The 22,163-nt window shown below is 27.6% G+C and overlaps 1 protein-coding gene across 2 annotated transcripts in view; it reads left to right on the top strand.

The window, feature by feature from the left end:
- mtTFB1 (mitochondrial transcription factor B1) overlaps positions 1 to 22,163 on the top strand; it is a 79,290-nt gene that overhangs the window by 18,234 nt on the left and 38,893 nt on the right. Inside the window, exon 2 of one of the 2 annotated variants that reach the window (XM_087164214.1) lies at positions 3,154 to 3,436. The gene's annotated coding sequence lies outside the window, so the exon portion shown is untranslated. Of the gene's footprint in view, positions 1 to 2,383; positions 3,437 to 22,163 lie in introns of those variants that run through there. The other variant, XM_087164208.1, reaches the window with a different exon arrangement.

Here is a 22,163-nt window from a genome sequence, read left to right as displayed (position 1 = left end):
AATAATTTTAACCATTTTTAGTAAGAAATATTAACTATTTTACTTCTATTTTTAAACAATAGTATTATTAAAATATTGTATCAGATGCTTTGGATGGTAAATTTTAAAAAATCCAATTAATTTTATTCGAATAAATCCATTTTAAATCAAACATGTGCGATTTTGGAGTAAAAAAAATAATGATTGCCAACCATGGCTTCTGGTCAGAGACATTTTATGTTCAAATATTTTTTCAAAAATAATATGCAGAAGTTTGGTTAAGATAGATTGGTTGAAACTGGTTTAAAATTCAAATTATTAAATATATTCAAAAATTGCATGTAAAAAAATGTTTAAATTATTAAATGTATTAAATAAATTCAAATTATTGAATATTAAAGTAAGGTTTTTTAAACTTAATTAAAACTTGATACTGTACCCTGAACTTTTATTTTTTAACCAACTTAAGACGACAAGTGAGCAACAAATGTGTATATTTTTTTTTAACTTTTCAACCAATATTCTTGAAACAATTGCATAGGTCTAATTAAAGTTTTGACCGATTTTCGAAACTTTGAAAGCCATATGTCACCTTAAAATGAACTAGGAAATTTTTTTTCATAGCTTAAATACAGTTTGTATTTTAAAATTACAGAAGTATTAAAATTTACAAACATATAAAAAAATTCCTTTTAAATAGAAATTACTAAAAGATGGAGGAAATCTTATTGACTAATCCCCCTCCACCCTCAACACACTAGCTTTTGGCGAACAATATTGGCGAGACGATGCTTTTATCAGAAATTGTTTTACTGCATGAATGAAGTAGGAGGGATGGTCATAAGGGTTACCTTAAGCGCAGTCCACCAACCTTTATTAAAGGGGGATAAGATGTTAGCAGCGCAGTCCACCATATTTCAGAAAACCATTAGCGCAATCAGGTATCACCGTATGATTTAGGGGCAAGATCACAGGGATTCCGAGAGTTAAGAATTCTTTTAACACAGATTTTTTGCAACATGCAATTATAATTATACCCAATCAGTAATTTATTTAATATTTCAATTATTTACATGAAATTATTAAAGCAAAATGCCAAAAAAAAAAAAAAAAAAAATTATTTCTATAACAATATATTGAGTAAATTAGAAAAGAATATGCATTTATAAAAAATTCCATCAGTTTCAAAATTTTCAATCATCAAATTTTTTAATCCAAGCTAAAACTACCAAATTCAAAAATATAAAATTATATTTCTCTGATAATTATTCTCAACCATTATAAGAGTTCTTTTTCGAATTAACTTATTTTATTAATTTTTAGCGTATGAATACACCAAGAATAAATTCAGATATCACATCATACCTATGAATTTAACTATCTCGTTTTAAGACAATTATTGATAAGACGATAAAATATTTTATTCCGCACATTAAGTAATTTCGAAACAACTATTAGTATTACTTCGGTTAGTATATTTAAAGGTCACTTTTAATGAAATTTATTTATAAAATCGGAATACCGCCTAAAAAAGCTCGATTATTTGAGGGTTCCATAGTCGAAAAAAATTGGAAACCGTTGGTTTAGATTAGAGGCTATCAAATGGTGCTCCGATATACCTTTAGGTTCCGGGGAAGAGTTTAAGGGGTTCCGCTAGTTAATATATTTTATAAGTAATGATTTTTAAGATCTCTAATTATACTTTGATCCAACCTATAATTCATAGTTTATTTAATATTTTGCTTGATTTTATAAAATTATTTAATGTGAAATGCCAATGAAATAGATATGACATTATTTAAAAAGAAAATATGATATTTCTACTAATATATTGAACGAAATAAGAAAAGAACAAGCATTTATGAAACATTGCATTGCTCTATTGCTCTTTTCAAATCAAAATAAAATAACTATTTTAATTAATAAACTTACCCTAAACTAAAAGTTTTTAACGTTTATATCAGTTCTTCCATTTTTTCCCCCTTCACTTTTGACTTATTTTTAGTTAAATTCATAACTAGACTAGTCTCAAAATTTAACTGTCGGACACTAAACCTAATTTAAGCTTACTGATAAAATGATGAAAAATATTTATTCCTCTAAAAAAATATTTTAAAAATAAAGTTGTCTTTTATAGGCTATGCGTTCAAAGTTACCTTAATACACTTTACTTCTAAAGTCGGGGTTCCACCAAAAGAAACCTGACCATTTAGGGTTCTATAGCCAAAAAAATTGGGAACCGCTAGTTTAGCATGTATGAAACTACAGACAATCATTGTTAAATGCTTCATGAAATAAAGTTCATGAAAAGCATGAGCAAAACATTTTAGATATCAGTGTCAGAGGAGTGAATGACATGAAACACATGTTCGTGGATCACAAGACACCCTCAGATGATAAGAACATTTCACTTCCAATTTTCTCACGGGCAGGAATTGAAATTTATTACGAATCTGTCCCCAGTTGCTTCCGAGAAAAGATAAATAGTGCATTTTCTTGCTTATTCGGCGGAGATACTGAGAAATTAATTTAAAAACATTATGAATGCATCATTGATTCTATATTTCAAGTAATTCACAAAGGAATGTTATTATTTTTATTTGTTTAAGTTTCTTATTGCGATTAACTTTATAGAAGCCAGTCGTCAATGTTACCAAAAAGAATTTAAGACACAGGCGAAATATTAACTATAATAAAAAGTCCAAATATATATAAAGAGCTGTGGTGGTTCAGGGGATAGAGCGTTTGTCTTCCAATGACGTGAACTGGGTTCGAATCCCAGTGATGGCTGGTCGATGCGAATTCCAAACCGGCTCGCTCCGACCACAGTGCTGACGTAAAAATATCCTCAGTGGTAGACAGATTGTGGGTTAGAGTCCCTTTGCCGTCAGGCTAGCCGTGGGAGGTTTTCTTCTCTATGTAACACAAATGCGGGTTAGTTCCATCGTAAAGTTCTCCACGAAGGCAAATTTCTCCCAATACTCGGTCCAAGAATTCTCTTGTTCAAAATTACGAGGCTACGGAGTTGAACATTGGTATTCGTAAACCCAAAATTGGGTCGGCTGTTCAATGATGGTTATATAAAATATATAGATTGATTCTTCCTATTATTAGAAAATATCCTGCTATAGTTTAATTATAGTTCAGCACAAGTTTTTGACATTTTCTTTTTAGCTGTCTGCAAATAATATAACAAAACTACATTATTAGTATAAAAAAAAAGTATGATCTCAACATAGAGAGAACAGATGATAACAGATGCAGTAAAAGCTTTTTAATGGCCAATATTCCCATGGTTAACAAAAACGCAGAAGAGAGGGATAGATGAGGTTGAAAAACATCTCAAGAGTTTGAAAATAAGATATTGAAAAGAGAAAAATCTTCTTCGGAGTGGCTTCTTTGGAATAAAATGTTGAAGAGGTCATGGTCCAACATGGACTGTAGTTCCAGAGAGCAAGTAAGTATAATCACTAATTTATTTACAGATTTTAAAAGATACTATCACAATGGCCTCTAACGAAAGTGATTAGGTCCAAAATTTTACTCTTATTTGTTTTAAATTCCGTAGTAGACAAGTAGAACTTTTTTAAAAACTTGATAGTAGGTCAAAATTCAATATTTGAGAGTTAATCAAGATCAAAATACTTAATAGTGCTGCGCAAATAATTTTAACTATTTGATTTTCTTTACCCTCTTATTTCAAGTTCCAATGACACTTGCTCGGAAATAATACTTTTAGAAATCATGTTACATTAGGAATATGTATATATACTTATAAAATATTTGCCGTTGAAGCCTAACTTCAATTAAATTCTTAGTCCCTAGTCATGGAATTATTGACTCGTATATTTTTGGAATAGGATATACAGAAGCTATATAGGAAAAAAAAAAGCAAAAGGAGAAACCTGTGCAAGTTTAACGTTTATTAACGCAATTTAAACACAAGACGGCAGGATAAATAAGCGAGGAGCACTTTTTTTGAGAAATATTTGAGCAGCAAAAAATAGCAGCAGGGGAATAAAAACTTGCATGAAGTTGGCAAGCAATAGGGACATTTTCAGATAAATATAAAGAAGACGTTGAATGGCTGATTCTAAAAGAGACATTTAATGGAAACAAAATGTGATAAATCGTCAACAAACGCTTTGTCACTCATATTCATGGGATAAGGACAGGTGTTCACATCTAGGGTAATTAAGCTCAAAATGCCACTTAAGAAACGCTAAACGTGATCTTTCTAAAAGTAACGTTTTTCGGCGTCGTCTCTGAAACCATTACCGTTAAGTCATACGCTTCTTGACTTGTCAGGTAGGCTGACGAATCGCAGTTGTATGCTAGATGCTGGAAGAATGTTTCTTACATCCATCTTCAACAGTATCTTTTTTTTTTATAAACATCGTTTGGCAACAATTTCAAACTGAGAAACGAATTTAAAAATGGAACTTCACGGATCAACTTTCGTGTAAATGGGGTGGAAAATAATTTTCTAGGGTGGATCCAGTCACAAAGTAATCTTTTTTACAGATGCTCTTAACAACATTCCAGTAAGAATGCTGCATAAATTTTTTTGAGTAATACTCTCCCCTTACAAGGATTTCAAAAAATAGGCTACATCCCAAAATCACAGTGAAAAAAAAATTTAAGAATCTGAGAAAGGTGTAATACTCATTCTGAACAATATATTGCATAACAATTTTTCTAATATTGTGTCATATTATTTTTGAAACATATAATTTAAAACCAACTTTCTGTTGAAGTTTTAAATGCCATTCCCCTAACACACAACCTTAAAGATAAGTAACATGAAAAGAAGAAAGTTCACTTAAAAATTTTTTTTTAAAAAGTTCACTTTTATCTAAAAAATATCATTCTATAATGCTTAAACTCTGATTTTTAATAATCTGCTAGCACGATTTTTAATAGTCCAAAGAAAACTAATTAAAAAGCATTAATTTTTACAAGTGAAACAATGCGTTTATATTACTGAAAATTTACATATTTTAATAAAAAATAAAATAAAAATATATAAATTAGAAATGCAAAATAATTTAATTACAAAAATAATCTACTGTACAAAAAAGCTGATATTTTATTAACAATAAAGTTCACTAGCTGGGATCTTGAAATATTAAATGAGAGGAAATGATAAAAAAATTTTATTTTTTTAATAATAAAATCAGAAATATTTAAATCGAAAGCAAGTTAAAAATTTTTAGTTATTCTTTTCATAATTCTTAACTGCGCAAAACTGCCAAGCAATTGAAGAAAAAACAACTTAAGTGCTTTACGGAGATTTTTCCGATGCAAAGTGGTAGCAGAAATTCTGTTTTACCATTCCATTAAAAAATGTACATAAAATATCAGATTAGTAAGCAATATTGTCTTTAAGTGATGGCGAAATTTTTTAAGAATCTTATTTTACTATATTATTGTTCAATTACTATTTTAAATACTGTGGATGGCTAGAACTTTCGAGTTGACAGCTCTGGCTAATGCTATGCATGCTAATAAAGAATTTCAGAAAACTAGTGAAACAAAATTTATTTTTGAAAACAAAAATTGCAATATGCAGCTTATTATACAAAAATACCTTGTTACTTAAATTGATTTTTATATTGCACGGCAATCTACAACAGTTATGTAATTTATTTTACTATTGCATATTATTTAACTTACATAAGAATATATTATTTTATTTTCGTCAAATTAAAAACAGTAATAAACGAATGTCTTTATGAAAAATATATTTTATGGACGATTTGAGAAACTACTCATTAATCCAACTAAAAATATTACTCCTTAACGCAAAAATTATTGTGCATTTTAAAATAATTTAAAAGTTTTATTTTGTGAACTAACTTAATTAATGAGAAATAGAAAAAGAATGAGAAATTTAAAAAAAAACGGAGTACACGATTGAATTCAATCAAACATAGCTTAATGGGTAATTGACATTGAAAGAATATACAATACAGTAACTTCATAAATGCTTGTGAAGTTATTTGATATGTAAACTTAGCATAAAGTCTAAACTAAAACTAAACAATTTCTATCATGGTAGACATGAATATTCAAAATTAAAAACCTAAGAAAAATTGGGTATCTTTCATCCTATCAGGTGACTTTTCCTCAAAAGAAGTATCGCGGCGGAAAAACAACATTTACAGTTCTCCCCCAAATCATCGATACATGCGGCTAGGTTCAAAGGAAACTCAAAAAAGGATTCTGACAAGCAATTAGGTATTCTAGAAAACCTTTTAAATTTTCAAAACACGAAGAACTTCAATTAGCATATATTTTCAATGTGAAATACCTGACAACCTTTCTGGCGAAGTTATCGATTACGATGTTTCATTAGCAGCCGGATTTCGAAAAATCATGTTAATGTGAGAGGAACTTTTTAAAAGTTGTGACCGCAACTGTCAAGGCTACTTTTGGTACTGTCTCTCATTTTATGTTTTGAAATATATTTATTTCCTTACTGAAAGGAGGAAAGTTTGGTGATATTGGAATGCAATTTAATTTCAAAGCTATAATTTAATAGAATGGTGATGGGGGGGGAAAAAAAACGAAAGTTTGTAGTTTAAGTTATTTCTTCTTACATTTCCCCCCAACTTTTTTGAATTTTTGTTTAAATTTTATTGATTTTTATGCAATTATATTTAAAATTTTACGCAAGTAAAAATAATAATATATATATTTCTTTAAGTGTTTAAGCTATTTTATTTCTTTGCAGAGTTTTCAAACCCTTTTTCTTCTTAAGTTTTAAATACGTTTTACGCCTTTTTTTAAAAAAATAATATTTTACACATTTCATAGCATCTTTTTTTTAACATTTCTTTGTAAGTGTTTGCCATAAGTATTTTTTATTCATTATTCTGGTTGAATAGATTAAGATATTGTTCAGTAATTCATTATTATTAAGAATAATTGATTTTTTTAAGCATGTCAGAGATCATTTTAAAGATGTCCATTTAATATTTATTTTTTTAAGTGAACGTTAACCACAAACTGAGAATTTTATAGTTGGATAGTTTGTCCTCTTCAACCTGAGTGTAAATAGATTTGATTTTTTTTTTCATATTTATTTTGCCCATTACTTGCAATTTTTATGTGCAGTAAAAAAAAAATATTAAAAAAAATTTAAAAAAAACTCCTAATCTCCCTCATTAGATTTTGATCTGATGTTCGGATTTCTGCGCACTTAATTAAATTGTCATTAAATTCATGGTTTAAACGACATTTTTCAATAAGTGAAATTAAGTAATGCTACCTACTAGCTAAGTTAAAACATATCAGTCACAAAAACATATTCTCCCCTCTCCTCTCTGAGTTTTATGGGTGGAAAAAAAAATTTGCTCACATTTATGAAATACGTTTTATCGAAGATAATGTGTATGTCCAAGAAATTCTTTTGTCTTACATTCTTTCATTATTATCTGTTTGATATGTTAAAAATTTTACATTTTATGGATTAATTTTAAATTTTTTATGTCAAAATTAAGACTTCACTTAATGAAGAAATAAATAATATAAACTATCAACATTTTTCAGATTATTTAACTTTTATTTTGGGCACTTTTTACAATTAATGATTTAATTATACAAATACTCGTATTGCACACATTTGTCACTTTTTCCTAAACAAATTTAGGAAAAACGAAATTAATTAATTAAAATTTGAAAACTCTCCCAGAAAAACATTCTTCACTGCTCATATACCCGTATAATTTTTCACCTCAACTGAAAAAAAAAATCAAAACATTTTTTCTTCAAGAAATTTTATCAACTTTTGTTTTGAATTTCTTTATTGAATAGTGTAATGAAGAAAGCTAAAAGATTTTTTAAATTTTCATGGATATAAATAACAAAAATTCGTCTAATTACAGTAGCATCTAATTTTAATCACGAATTCTTGGAATGCGTGTGCCTATTTAACATACGAAAATGATTACTTCACGTTTTTTATGTGAATGCACGTGTCTCAGGTTAAAGTTGAAGTATTTTATTATTAATATTTTGATTCCTCTTTTTTTTCAACACCCGTCGAAACGAGTTTATGGTATGTTTCCTGTTCCACACCTGCATGTTTAGCAGAGTGTAAAATTTGAATAATGCGATTTTAGAAGTTTAAACGGAAATTTTTTAAAATACTCTAAATTGTTAAATAGAAAAAAATAAATAAAAACAGCTGTTAATAATCTATTTGTCTGATTCCCTTCTAGTTGTTTTACAAAATATATTGTGCACATTAAACAATCTAGTTCCTTTTGGTTTAATGCAGATCAAATATTAGTAGAGTATGTATTTACTGTAAACTCCAGCTCTTTATCTTCAATCTTTCTTTGCCCAAATAGAGAAAGAATAATACAAATAAAATATAATAAAAATTTTCAAAGTAATAATTATCTAAAATAAATAAATATAGTTCCAAACAAATTTTTCTTCGGTTTTATTACTATATTTTTTATACACTCCGCTCTTTTTTACTCATTTTTATAGCTAGTAAGTTATTTTTAAATTTACTAGTTATAAGTATATTTTAACTTTATGATGTTCCTAGGAGAACTAGTGTTGTTGCATTTTATTACATCGAATTCACTCAATTTACAAATCGTTCATGTGGATTGTTATTTTAATACATCGCGACGTAAATATTCACACATCGTAATTCATATAAATGTTTACCATATACCAATCGTTTTTTTTTTTTAATAATTGTATTATTTTAGATTATAAAGAATCACGATACATGATAAGATAAAGTCGAAAAGTGCCTGTTTTCGTATGATTGGTTGGAGTGAGTTGGAAAACATTGCTCAATGAATAATCTGGATTTTACTGAAATACTACAGACAAAACCCCTCACAAGATTTATCACTCTAAAATAGTAAATTCCTAAGAAATATTTTTCCATCCTGAGGAAAGATATAGTTGCAAAACTAATTAATTCATCAGAGAGGGATTACAATAGATTTAATTCATGACGAGCATTTTAAGTCTTGTAGTTAAATTTGCCATTTATTTTTACCAAAAGAATTCCTATTTTTGAACATGCTATTAAAACCATTTCTAGAAATTTTGGCGAAATTTGTTTTTATATGGTTGTTTTATTTCATAGTACAGAAGGAAAAAATTTCCGGTAAGATCCTGCTTCGTATTTCAAGCAGACTGCATAAAAGTAATACAATCGTTATAAATAAATTAAATTACTTTTTATAATTTAGGAGCTGGATATTAAATCTAGAAAAGTTCATAAAAATTTAAAGTTGGAGATAATCAGAAAAGTGTGTCTCAAAAAATTACAATTTGTGCGATGTATCAGCAATGTTATTCTTATTATTGAAACAAATTGATTAAAATTTTAAACTGCATTGCAATTATAGTAAAAACAAAATTTTGAGCTACTTAACGAAGTTTTATTACTAATAGTTTTCCAGCAAATCTCAAAAAATGTATTTAAAAATACTCGGTTATGTTTTACTGGTGTGTTTGGCTTTAATCTACTCAGTGAATATTAATTTAATTGCAAATATAGAGGGGTAGTGAAAAAGTTCTAAAACGAAGTCACCTCCATTATCTTTTGCATGTTTTTCAAACAAGACAAAAATTGGCCTTTTTACTTAAATAAAGGTCATTTTACAACTGCCATAGAGCTAGAAAGTGTTATATATATATAAAAAAAGATTAATTGTCTCAAGTTTCGAAATGGCGCCGCTGGTAGGAATTCTTTTGTGCCTACGTGACTCGATTTCAGATCTAGGGCATTGCTCAATAATTTCGCACCTGAAACTCTCCGTATTCAGAGTTGTTTGGGCGATTAAAATGATTTCTTAAGCATCATTAAGCATTTTTTATCCGATATTCCGATGGGCGATTTGAATATAAATGAATCCCCTGATTCTTGTAAACAACATTGATTACTGGTATAAGCCGAATTTAACTACCCGCTAGTTTTAAATTGTATGCAGCAGTATCATGCCGAACAGCTGTTATATGGTGCGCATTTTTAAATAGTTACATGTAGGCGAAGTTCGAAAGTTAATGAAAAAGTTTCGATAAGCTTAAAGGATCCAGTTTTAATTATTCAGGGAAAATATCCAGTCTATAAATATTTTTTATTAAATTAGATCGAGCTACAAGTGTCTATGTGAATAACATTTTTAGTCATTATTTTCTAGATGTTAATAGTTAAAAGAATGAATTATTCGAACTTTTATTAACGCGAAATTTTTTGATCATTCGTCAGTAGGAAATACCATTTCAAGATTATTTGAGTTACAGAAAATTTAGAGACTCTTTGTTGATTACGCTCTCTCAATGTTTATTTCATTTAAATATCGACTGTTATGTTTACTCAATAAATTATGGTAAATAACTATTAACACTTATGTGACCTGAAATTTTAGTGTGATAATTTGTCTTCCCAAAAATAAATACGAATTATGGACAATTTAGGGGATCTCTACGAAATAGATACTCTCAATGCGTATTTTTTCTGAAATATTAACTGTTTAGTAACGAAAGTATTGCAAATAAGAAAAACAAAAAGCAATTTATTAAAACTGAATTTCTGAATTTTAGTGTAATACATATTTTATCTTATCACATCAAAATTATTTAGAGTTATTGAAAATTTATAGGGTCTTAACTCTCAATGAGTATTTTTTTTAAATTTAATTAATTTTTTAATTAAAATTTTATTTAAATAAATTCATAAACTGCAAATAAAAAAATATTTTACTTTCGTAAATCGAAACAACAGTAGACACAAGCAACAGTAAAAAAATATTCAAAAAAAAAATATATATATACTATTGCTTTTCTTTTTCTCCCATACTTGCCTGCCTTTTACGTTATTACTGCGAGGTTTTGCGGATGCTTTTTCCTTAAATTTCGATTTAAAATTTTTCAATTTAACTAGGAAGCTTAATTTTTCGAAATCTTTTAACCGCGTACGCAACGGTAGGTAAACTATTATAATAATAATTTTAAAAAATCATCAATAAGGGTATATTTTTTTTTTCTATTATACCCTTTGCCAACTACTTTAATGCTGAGCTATTTTATGGTTATTTATTTCGCTGATGCCTTAAAAATTATCCTAAATAAAAAAGAAACGTAATTATTTTTTGTTGATTTTGGCAATTGAAACATACACTTTTTTCCTATCTTTTTTACTCCATGTCAAGGGATAAATACAACCTATAACTCAGATGAATTAGATAATTTGCTGTTTTAGTCACAGGAATATATTCATGTCTCTGTGATTATCTCAACAGTATTACAATTGTCTTTGAATTTTATTTGAAGACAATCGCGATAAGGTTTTGCTGCGTTTCTAACCGTCCATTTCTCAATCCCCATAAAAACCATCCACAAGATAAAAATCTGTTTCCCGGAAATCTCCTAAGCGCTGTTCGTGAGCCGTATATCCAAATCTGTTATTTGCATCTCGGAGATATTGTTATTGCAAATAAAATACGTGACAGAGTCTGAAGTATTTATTACATGTTTGTTTCACGCAAAGAATGTGATAATGTATGCCACCTTTCGAAAGAAATGCTAAATACTTTTATTTATTTTTTTAAATTTTTGCTAGTTTTCAGCATCCTATTTTGTTCACATATTTTCATCGATAATTTTAGAAAATGAATTTTTACTTCATAAAATTAACCTGAATATTATTTTTGAAACACCACTGGTTGAGTAATATTTAAGAACTTTTTTCATATAGCAATAAAAAATTTTAAAATGATAGTTTATTATTACTAATTTATTAATAAAAATAAGCTTTAATCGTAAGATATGAGAATTGCACTTATTGGTAAGTGCAATAATTGCAGGAAATTGATTCCAAAAATGCGAGAAAAGTTGCTTATCTATCAAAATTGATCAATACCAATTTTAAAGAAATAGAGGATATCGTATTAATTTTTTTATCGTATGGGTTATTATTTACTTCATATTATTATTATTAACTTCATGTGATTAATTAGAAAAAATTGATTCTTGCTCAAAAAATAATTCATAAAAGTAAAAGAATATTATATATAAAAAATATATATATTATATATACATTTTTTAAAACGTATCAACTTTGTATTTTAAATGTGTTTAAAATAAAAAATGTGCTTCACTTTTCATCTAATTTTTAAATTAACCTCTTCTTAATTCTCGATTTCCAATTTTTAGGACGTGACAAAATGTATTCCAACCGCTAGCTAGTTATACGTTTAAAATAGATAATATTTCGTATTATTTTTGAAAATATTAAAGGTCATTAATATTTAGTTACATTAATATTAATATTCATCAAAATAATATTAATATTCTGCTAAATATTTACTACTACCACGACTACAAAAAAGAAGAAAAAAATGGCTGGCGGAATAAGGAGCACCGAGGAAAAGCACCGGAAGAAAAAATCCGAAAAAAAAAGAGCACTGGAATGCTTTATATGCTTTTTTTTGCCCGTGATTCAATGAAAAACACTTACATCAACAATCTCTAAGTTAGACATTTAATATGAATGCCTTAGACATTTAATATGAATGCAACTGAATTAAGTTGCATAGCTTTTTAAATTTAAAACATAATATAATTTGCAAAAAAATAATAATAATAATCACTTTTAAGGGGTCTATGCGAAGTTGTTTTGTTTGATGGGGTATTTTTGTATTATGTAATCTATATAAGACAGAAATACATAAAACAAAATAAATATATACATTATAAAACATGAAGAAAAAAAACATTGCAAAACATAACTTTTATTTTGGAATGAATTATTTAATAAATGTTTTTTTTTTTTTTCTAAATTAAGATAATTAAGCATGAAAAAGAATAATCAGATTTTCCTAAATTTCTAAAATTCAATCATATTATAATATATTAATACACTTTCAATGTGGCAAAATCTAAGAAAATCAAAAATATCGATACAAAAATTCCTGTGAAATATGACAAATATTTTTCATCAAAATCTTTAGCAACTTCTGTCCACTAGATGGCGCAATCCCAGACATTTGCTTATCAAATGACGTATCCGCCGTTGCTGGCGACGCCGTGTCTGCAGCACACCTGTGCTCCCTTTGCTTCAGATGCATCACACCCAGGTCAGGTGCGCGCCTTGCTGAAAAAGGAACACACGTGCATACGAATTGCAAGTGCAACAATCGGTAAATTCGTGTGAACTGTAGGGGGGAGGGAAGTATTAAGAAGATATAGGATATTACTTTTATCATCAAGACTGTTTTATCTACTTATTTATTTTCCACAATTCTATGTAGTGGCCAAAAGGTCTTCAATTTTTTTTTCCATCCCATCTAAATTCATAGATGTTTCCTTCAACTTAATCTTGTTTTTAAATTTCATTCTACCTTTATTTATTTCATTTATTTCTTGGTTAAAAGAAAAATGAATTTATTTTACATTTATGGTTAGTTGAGAGTAAAATTAAAGAAGTCGCCAGCTGAATTCGTTCGTGTATTTCGCGCTACTGGATTATGATTACAGTGAGGTACAACTATGTTTTAAATTAGGGGGAAAGGGAAAAAACTTAAAAGTAATTGTTTGAATGCATGTTTCGAATTTTTATTTCTAAAAAAGAATTTTTGAAATAGAGGCAAATCCTAAATATTAAATATATTTTACATTAACATAAAAAATATATATAAATTATTTGACAGAAAAAAAAATTTAAATTTAGTTATAACGAGCTTATGCCAACTAACAGTGAAAAAAAAAATCGTTTTTTGATTCTGAAAAAAAAAAATGACATGATATAGCTCATTTTTTTAAAAACTAAATTTAAATGCAAAAATGAGCACAACTTTTGAGTGAAAATTTTCGCATATGGAACAATGTTTAGGTGTGTTGAAATGTCCAAGTCATAATAAATTCCACTGGTTTAAAACATTTAAAATTCATGACAAAATTTCATTCCGATGCAACGTTTTGCTTTTACATCTTTTGAAACATCAGTTAAACTTGGCAGAACCTAGTTTATTGTGGATCTAATCATCTGTGTAGCACAAATTTTTGATATATAATAAATTGCGAGTTAGGGATGACTTTTGAAATTAATCCTTTTGATGAGAAATAAATAAATTATAGTAGTAAAAGAATAATAAAAAGAAAGAATGTAACTTCTAATACGTTTAACATTTTCAATTAGTAAGTATTAAAAACCAATTATTTGATTTAGGAAAATTTAAGCTTATAACAAAATGATTAAAGGATGATTTTTTTTCTCTCTAATTTTAGAGGGAAAGTGAAAAAAAATTTATCTATTTGCAGTAAAAGTAAAACGCTTGAAAAAGCACCCTTAATGACACATTGTGGCACCATTAATTTGTATTTAAATAATTTCGAAATTACAATTTTGACTATCTAGTTCTATATATCTCTTATATCGTATTTATAAGTCAGAAATTTGTGTCTTTTACGAAGCGGTAATAATATAACTTTTTAACGTAAGTAATTGTGTACCGCAGCGAAATTCTTAAGATAGGAGTTGTAAAAATAGTATCAATAAATAAATTAACTGTTTTTTAATGTTTCTTTAATTGATAAAAAAACAAAAACTTTATACAAAAAATTACAATTAATATTTAAAAAAGGAAATTTCCGAACTGAATTAAAATTTAATTTATGCTGCATCAATGGTATAGAATTTTTCTAAAAAAAAAGTTTTCTCTTTCAATGCTACGACATTTTTTTAAACAGGATTCCTTGTAACTTGCTGAATTTGAAATATTAGGGGAGAGGGGGGTACATTTCAACATGGGGCACCTTTCAACAACTAGAATTTCTGCTTTCTAATATTGCTTAATGATTCGCCAATATGCCAGACAATAAGCTTTAACTAAGCATAACTATTGACATTTAGTTTTAAGCACTTTCTTTTTACCACTGTTGTGTTACTCTGTGGAACATGTTTTAACATTCCAAAAGTAAAAAGACAGTTTTGATTTTAAAACTGTTTATCTACCAGTAATCTTTTAATAAAGTAAGTGATAATTATTCATCTGCTAGTTTATTTAATTCTGTTTCTAACTGTATTATTTATTAGTAAAAAGTCGTTTTCTAAAGTGGTTAATAATACTTTAACCAAAATGTCTGCACCAGGGGCAGATTTCAACAGAGCTTAGGGGGCACATTTCAACAGTGTTGAAAGGTGCCCCAGGCTTATTATTTCTTTGTTAAGTAATCTTGCAGAAGTCATTAGTCTGCAAAAGGCCCATTAATTACGGTTGTTACATTTAAAATACTCAACTTTTTCTGTAAGGCATTAATCTAAATTTTTTGAAAAACATGTGAATGTGTTCAAAGCATGTTTGTAAAAAAAATTTCAATTATATGAAATTTTTTTAAAAGCTTAAAACCAAGATTCAGTTTGTTGCATTGTTGTTAAAAATAGAATTTATTTACAAAGAATTCATTAAAAGCATCAATAAAATAATTATTTTAAAATTTTATAAACATATTCAAGAAAATTTAATTTAGAGTGAAAATAATTTAATTTTAAGAAAATTGAAAAGCTTACGGTGTAACATTAAAATTCTCAATCCTGTTATTTTACCTTCTTACAATTTGGTGCATTGGTTACATTATGGTGCATGTTTAAGAGCAGCAGCAGGCTTATTTGGAATAGACTTTTCAGCTTTATTTTATAAATTAAAAAAAAAAGAAAATAAAATAATTGTTTGGTTGGTGAAACCAAACAATGTACAGCTAACACAAAATGCTACAGTTCTAAATACATAAGCCAACAAGTTTTTGATGTCCAGCAAGAAACCCTGCTTTGTGAATACATAATTACATGTTCAATTCTCAATTATAGTCTAACTTACAGACAAGTTAGAAAACTTTCCTATGATAACGCAAAGTGTTTCAACTCCAAAATTCAAAGTAGATGGGACAAAAATAAAACCTCTGAAATTGACTGGGTTAAAGGTTTTACGAAGTGTCACCCACAGCTTACTTTTAAGAAAACCGGAAAACACCAGCTTTGCAAGAGCTATAGCTTTTAATAAAGAAAATGTTCAAGAATTTTTCAACAATTATGAGAGAACTCTTAATTCTGGTCATTTTACAGTGGATCAAATATATAACTTGGATGAAACTGGAGTTTTAACAGTTGTTCCAGCTCCAAATGTTGTTGCCAAGCTAGGAGCTCACCTGGTTCGGGAGGTAGTTTCTGGAAAGCGAGGGAGCATGATAATCAATGCTTTATTTTCCAGAAAAACATGATATTAGTGGTATTGAAAGAAATGACATTAAAATGAAACTGCCTCAACCAAGTTTAAGCTGCGTAACAGTTAAGCTGTGTTTTTCTTGACATTCTCCGTAAACTTTGATTTTATTAAAGACAAAATAATGCAGAAAAAACCTAAATCAATCCAATATGTTCATTCATTATTATTAATTTATGAATAAAGTTAATTTTCCAAAATGCATGATCTTGTTACGTTCTCTTCAATTGTTGAAATGTGCCCCACCACCCGTTGAAATCTGCCCCCCAGGAGGGGTAGATTTCAACAAAATACATGGTTCACTAAATATGTAAAATTAGGTATTTTGTCTTTGGCTTAGACCTTTGGAAAAAATTTAGAGGTTACCTCAAATATCAATTTAATAAAAAAAAATTAGAATTTAGATTTTGAAAGCAATAAAACTTCGAAAATAATTCTTAAGCAAAAACTGTTGAAAGGTGCCCCCCTCTCCCCTAAATAATATAAAAAATGCAATTAAATAAATTAAGGGAAATTATTAAATTCTAGGACGAAAGTATTTGGAAAACGTCTATGTCACAAGCAAAGAATTATAAAAAGAAACTTTTAAATACTAAGTGAGTGCCTATGATTATTTAAGTGAAAACTATGAAATGTGCTAAACTATGGAATAAGGTGTACTCTTAAACAGCTTAGTATAATTTCCATACAGAATTTAAATAAATTTAATTATGATTCAAAATTTATTCTTTAATTAAATATGCTCAATAATTATTTTGAAGATCTTTAACAAAATTCCGCTTTTTAGAATCCATCGGTAAAAATATATATTGTACGTTATACATCGTAAAATATATAGCACATAGTTTCGTATAATTTATGTAAATTGTTCTAAGTTTTTATTACCAAAACTTTAGATTGTATTCATCATTCATATTCACAATTTACTTCGTGATATTCGTATTCCGTAGAATGAGAAATAATAATTATATATTCAATACATAGATTTCCAAAACGGGCCTTCTTATATATTATAGATGGAAGCAAAAAACGATTTAAAATTCATAAAGCTTATGTAAAAATCATTAATAATACCAGAACTTGAAATTGCATATACTTTTCTTTACGTCAGAAAAAGATTCTGCAAAAAATTTGATGCAAACAACTTAACTTTGTATTTCATTTATTACTTTAAAAGTTTTTTTGTTTCAATACAGTTCGAAAATTTTTTTTGAAGTATTAATAACAAATATTGAAACTTTCTCTGTCTCTTAGAGTATATAATTAGTATTGCGATTTCACTAATATCAATACAAGAAAGGAATAAGTATAGCTCGTAAATAAAAGCTTACCCCAACTCGTTTAATAGATGTGATTTCTTTTTCTATAACAAGTTGATGTATGATACTAATTGTGGTACAGCATCGATCGAATAAACTATATTTAAGTTTAAGAAGAAAACACACGCAGATGTAAATTTTAAAAGAAAATATGCAAACGATTTGTTTTCTGCTTCCAATGCAAAGAGTAAAAATTAAATTTTTAAGTACATTTTCTAAGTAGGCAGTAATTTTTTCTGTCTATTAAAGACTAAATTCTTATTTTCATCTGCATTGAAAAATATCCCTAATTAAAAAAAAGTAAAAAAAAAAGTAAAAAATATCAATGATCTATATTAATTCGATAAGGACAAACGATTTTAAAAATCATACTTGTTACTTTTTCTTTTTATTAAAAAAGTATATAACAAATAAAATATTGACAAATAGGTATTGGTACTTTGTAATCCACATTTTGTTTGACATAATACGTAAATCAATCAAACAAATAATAAATAAACAAATATATAAAAGCTACAAGCACGCATGTTTTAGAGCAGACGATTTCATGAATGGCAATTTTACACAGCAATGTCTTTTTTTTTCTTCTCATCATAGTCTATTATATATAATTCTCTTACGTGGCTCCCAAATTTTGGCTGTATTTCTTTTCCGCCGGTGGCAACGTTTGCTTTGTTTTAAAAACACCAAAGCATTTTGCCTTTTAATGATGTGTTTCTAATCTAATATATATAACTCTCTTACGTGGCTCCCAAATTTTGGCTGAAGTACTTTGTACAACTAAATAAGATTCTTTTCACAATAGTTAAATATTTACTTCATTTTCTTCATTCATAGAGAAAACAGTCGGCAAAGAATTCTGTTAGGTTAAAAAACATTTCGCTAAAAAAATAACGAATTGGGTATAATATGAAAAAAACACAACTACTTCGATTTAGTAGGAACAACATATGACGCAATGCTAAACGAATGGAATTTAGTTGTTGTTTATTTAGTTATTGTTATTAGTAGTTGTTGTTATTTGTTTTAGTTGTTGTTTATTTAGTTGTATTTAGTTTCAATAACTTTTCTTTATAATGCAATAAAATCTGGCGAGCAGCTATTTAAACGATCGAACACTTCGTTTGTTTATTTGTGGCTTGAAGTTAGGCTCGCAGAAAATGCCGTTCATGGGTTAAATTTAGTAGGAACAACACAACCTGTGACGTAGGCTATATTATACCCAATTCTAAAAGAAATAAAAATAAACAACTTAAAAAATAAAAATGCTGTTGCCAGCCATAGAATTTTTTGAAAGTTAACTTAGCAACATAAATCAAAATGACATAGAAGCGCAACTAGATCAAAATTATGATACCTGAGCGCTTGGCGTAACAAATCCTTCAATTCTAAAAGTGTTGTATCGCCAAATGCCCAAATTAGCAATTGTGTTTTTAAAGAAATTCTATAAAAAGTTTTAAATAAACAACCTACTTCTACAACTGCTTCTTGAAGAACTTGGCTCATTGATTAAAAATATTGTTTTAATTTTACAGTACTAACTTTACTTCTACTTTCATTATTGCTATGAACCTCTTTCATTACATTTTACAGCTTCATGCTAAATTTGAGGACTTTAAGTTGTTTTGTGGTTGAATACTGACATTTAGAAATGTGTACATAAAAAAATAATATTTAGAGGTTAAGAGTTGCCTCAGAATTGTTGACATTGAATTTAGCAATGGAAACAATCGTTTTTGTGGAAAATTAAATTGCATTGTTGACATCAAAACTAAAAATATTGTGTTTCAACTTAACAATACTACCTTAATTTATACTTTAGAATTGCCTCGGAGAAATTTGAATTGTTAGCAGAAACTTAAACAAAAAGTTTTATTTTAACTGACAAATACTATATTATAATTTTAACTTTTTCTATGGCTATATTTTTCTATGGCTTTTTCTATGGCTTTCTAAGGCACTCTAGCTATACTCATTTTCTTACTCTTTTCTTCGTTTTTTATACATTTTATAATTCTGTGATAAAATAAAAAAACTTATAGCTGTTCTGCTTCTGAACGCTGATGAAAGCATAAAATTATGGGCTTCATCAACAATCAAAAATATATACATTTATTTTACAAATTCCATATTAATAGGGTGGCGCCCTTCAGAGAATTAAAAATACAAAATTATCTTCATCAAAGCCGATGCTTTACATCCGGCGTTCAGTGGCAGACTACTATTTCATATTGTTTCAAAACACATGGCTTTAGCCCTCTGGTGGGAAAGACTTTAAAACAAAACTTACAACAGTTACTTTTCTCAACAACTGAAATTTAGAATAGTGTGATTAAGAAAAATATGTGAACTGTTTTTAATTTTAAATTACTATTGAAATGTACAGGTTTAGAATTTTTTACAGTGAAAAGTTTTCGGAACTTCAGTATTCAAAAAAGTATACAAAAACTAGACGTTAAGAACGTATCCAATGAGCGAGCAAAGCGAGCATTGGATTGCGAAGCAATCCGAAATGGACTGTGAAAGCAGTTCCGGGGGTTGGTGAGCGCCAGCGAGCAGGGGGCAAAGCCTCCTAGTCATTTAAAAATTTCTTGTTTTCGGATTAAAGCGTATGTAACAAACAGAGCAGAGGTTCCCAAATGGGGTTTCGCGAAACCCCAGAGTTCCGACATTTAAGATGAGTTTTTTAAATAATTTTTGTAAAAATACTTGGAATTATATTTAGATCCAATCAATAATTCACTATTTATTTAATATTTTGATAACCTTTATTGAAATTGTTTAAAGTAAAATGGCAGAGAAAAAATAATTATTTTATAGGAGAAAACATTTATTTTCTAACAATACATTGAATACAATGTGAAATAGGCATGAGTTAAAGAAATACTCTATCTCATTTTTCAAATCGAAATAAAAAGAATAAATATTCGTTGATAAATATGTTGCGCAAAGACTCATTTTCCACTTTCATAGTAGTTCTCTTTCGTTTCCATTTCAAGGAATACCATAATTCGGCTTATATTATTCACTTTCAATTTATAAACACCAAAAATAAATTCTTAACTGGATTACATTCATCTCCTGGTTTGCGAATTCAACTCTGGGACATAAAACTTAATTTAAGATTATCAATGCTAAAACGATAAAAAAAAAAATTTTTTTTTTTAAATGTTTTAAATCTTTTACTGGTTAATCGGCTCACAATTGTTTCGATTACTTTAAAGTCTGGGTTCCGTGGAAAGAAGGTTAATCATTTAGGGTTCCTAAGCCGTAAAATATTGGGAACCTCTAATTTAGAGAATGAAAAAAAATATTATACTAAAGTTTATAATCTGTATACTTTCAAATTTAATTTCGTAGTAGACGTTTTTCATAAAATTGTTAAAGTTAAATTTGAATTTCGATGAAACTTAGCAAAGATTTTCAGTATTCAAGACCAAAGTTAATTAATGGCCAAAAACGACTCTTCATATTTTTTTTTCTTCAATAAAATTGATTTTCAAAGTATCAAACACGAAAAGATAGGAGAAAATAAATAAATAAATGTACGATTATTTTAATTTTTAAAGAATGATTCTAATTATTAATCTAATTTGTTCGTTTTTCCTGAATAAAAAATGCAAAAAACAGTTTTTCAATCTTAACATCATTTCTTTTATAATATTTCTGTTTGATTTCATTTCTTTTAAAATTTCTTTCTATTTTTTTATTTATTCTTTTTTACGGTAATATAACATTTGATGCTATGTCTTCCATGCATGTTATACTTATTTTAAAATATCTTATCAATTTGATTTCAAAAAATCAAATATCCTACGCTTTTAATGTTAAAAGAACATATCTAGACTAGACTGAATTAAACACTTTAAAGATGTTATCAGTTTGCTTCTGAACACAGACCGACTAATTTATATAGGGTATAAAAACAAAAATAAAGATTTTCTTTTTCCCACAATCTGATTATCGAAGTACTTACATTTTATCATCATATTTCCAATTTCGTATAATATCGATTGTTTGTGATTGAACTTGATTTTAGTGTGAATCATCTTTCATAAAGTAATCTTTTTCAATTTGTAACTGTTAGAAAATATAATGTATTTCAAATAAATAGGAAATAGATATTGAAGAAAAATAAAAGGAAAATTAAGAGTAGATAAAAATTAGTGGACAAGGCACGCATATTTTATACACGAGTTTTATTTAAAAAGTTTTTTTTTTTTGAATGATAATTCTGTTGTCCCATTTTTTATGTAATGGTAATGTTAAATTGTTGGATGATAATTAAAAATTAATTAATCCTGTACCCTAAAATTAAAGGACAGGAATATATAGATTTTTTTTTATTGAAATAGACGTTCCATATTGTTCCACTGCAAAGTAATTCCGTAATAATACTTCATAAACTAAGGAAGGAAGGAAAAATAAATACTTTGTAAGCATGTTACAAATTTAAGATTGCACAACTTGATGCATGCGAAATTTTATATTACCTACTTGCATTTTCTGATATCGGTGTAAATAACCCGAAATAAAATAAGTTCTTATAGGACATTACTGTAAATATAAAGAGGTTTTGTTAGCTAGTAAAAACCGAGTTAGGTCA

This window comes from Parasteatoda tepidariorum, chromosome 1, assembly GCF_982258835.1.
Source record: "Parasteatoda tepidariorum strain Cologne lab strain chromosome 1, Ptep-v5.0, whole genome shotgun sequence".
Classification (NCBI taxonomy): domain Eukaryota; kingdom Metazoa; phylum Arthropoda; class Arachnida; order Araneae; family Theridiidae; genus Parasteatoda; species Parasteatoda tepidariorum.
Note: the sequence above shows the minus strand (reverse complement) of the source record. Positions and strands in the feature narration are given on the sequence as shown.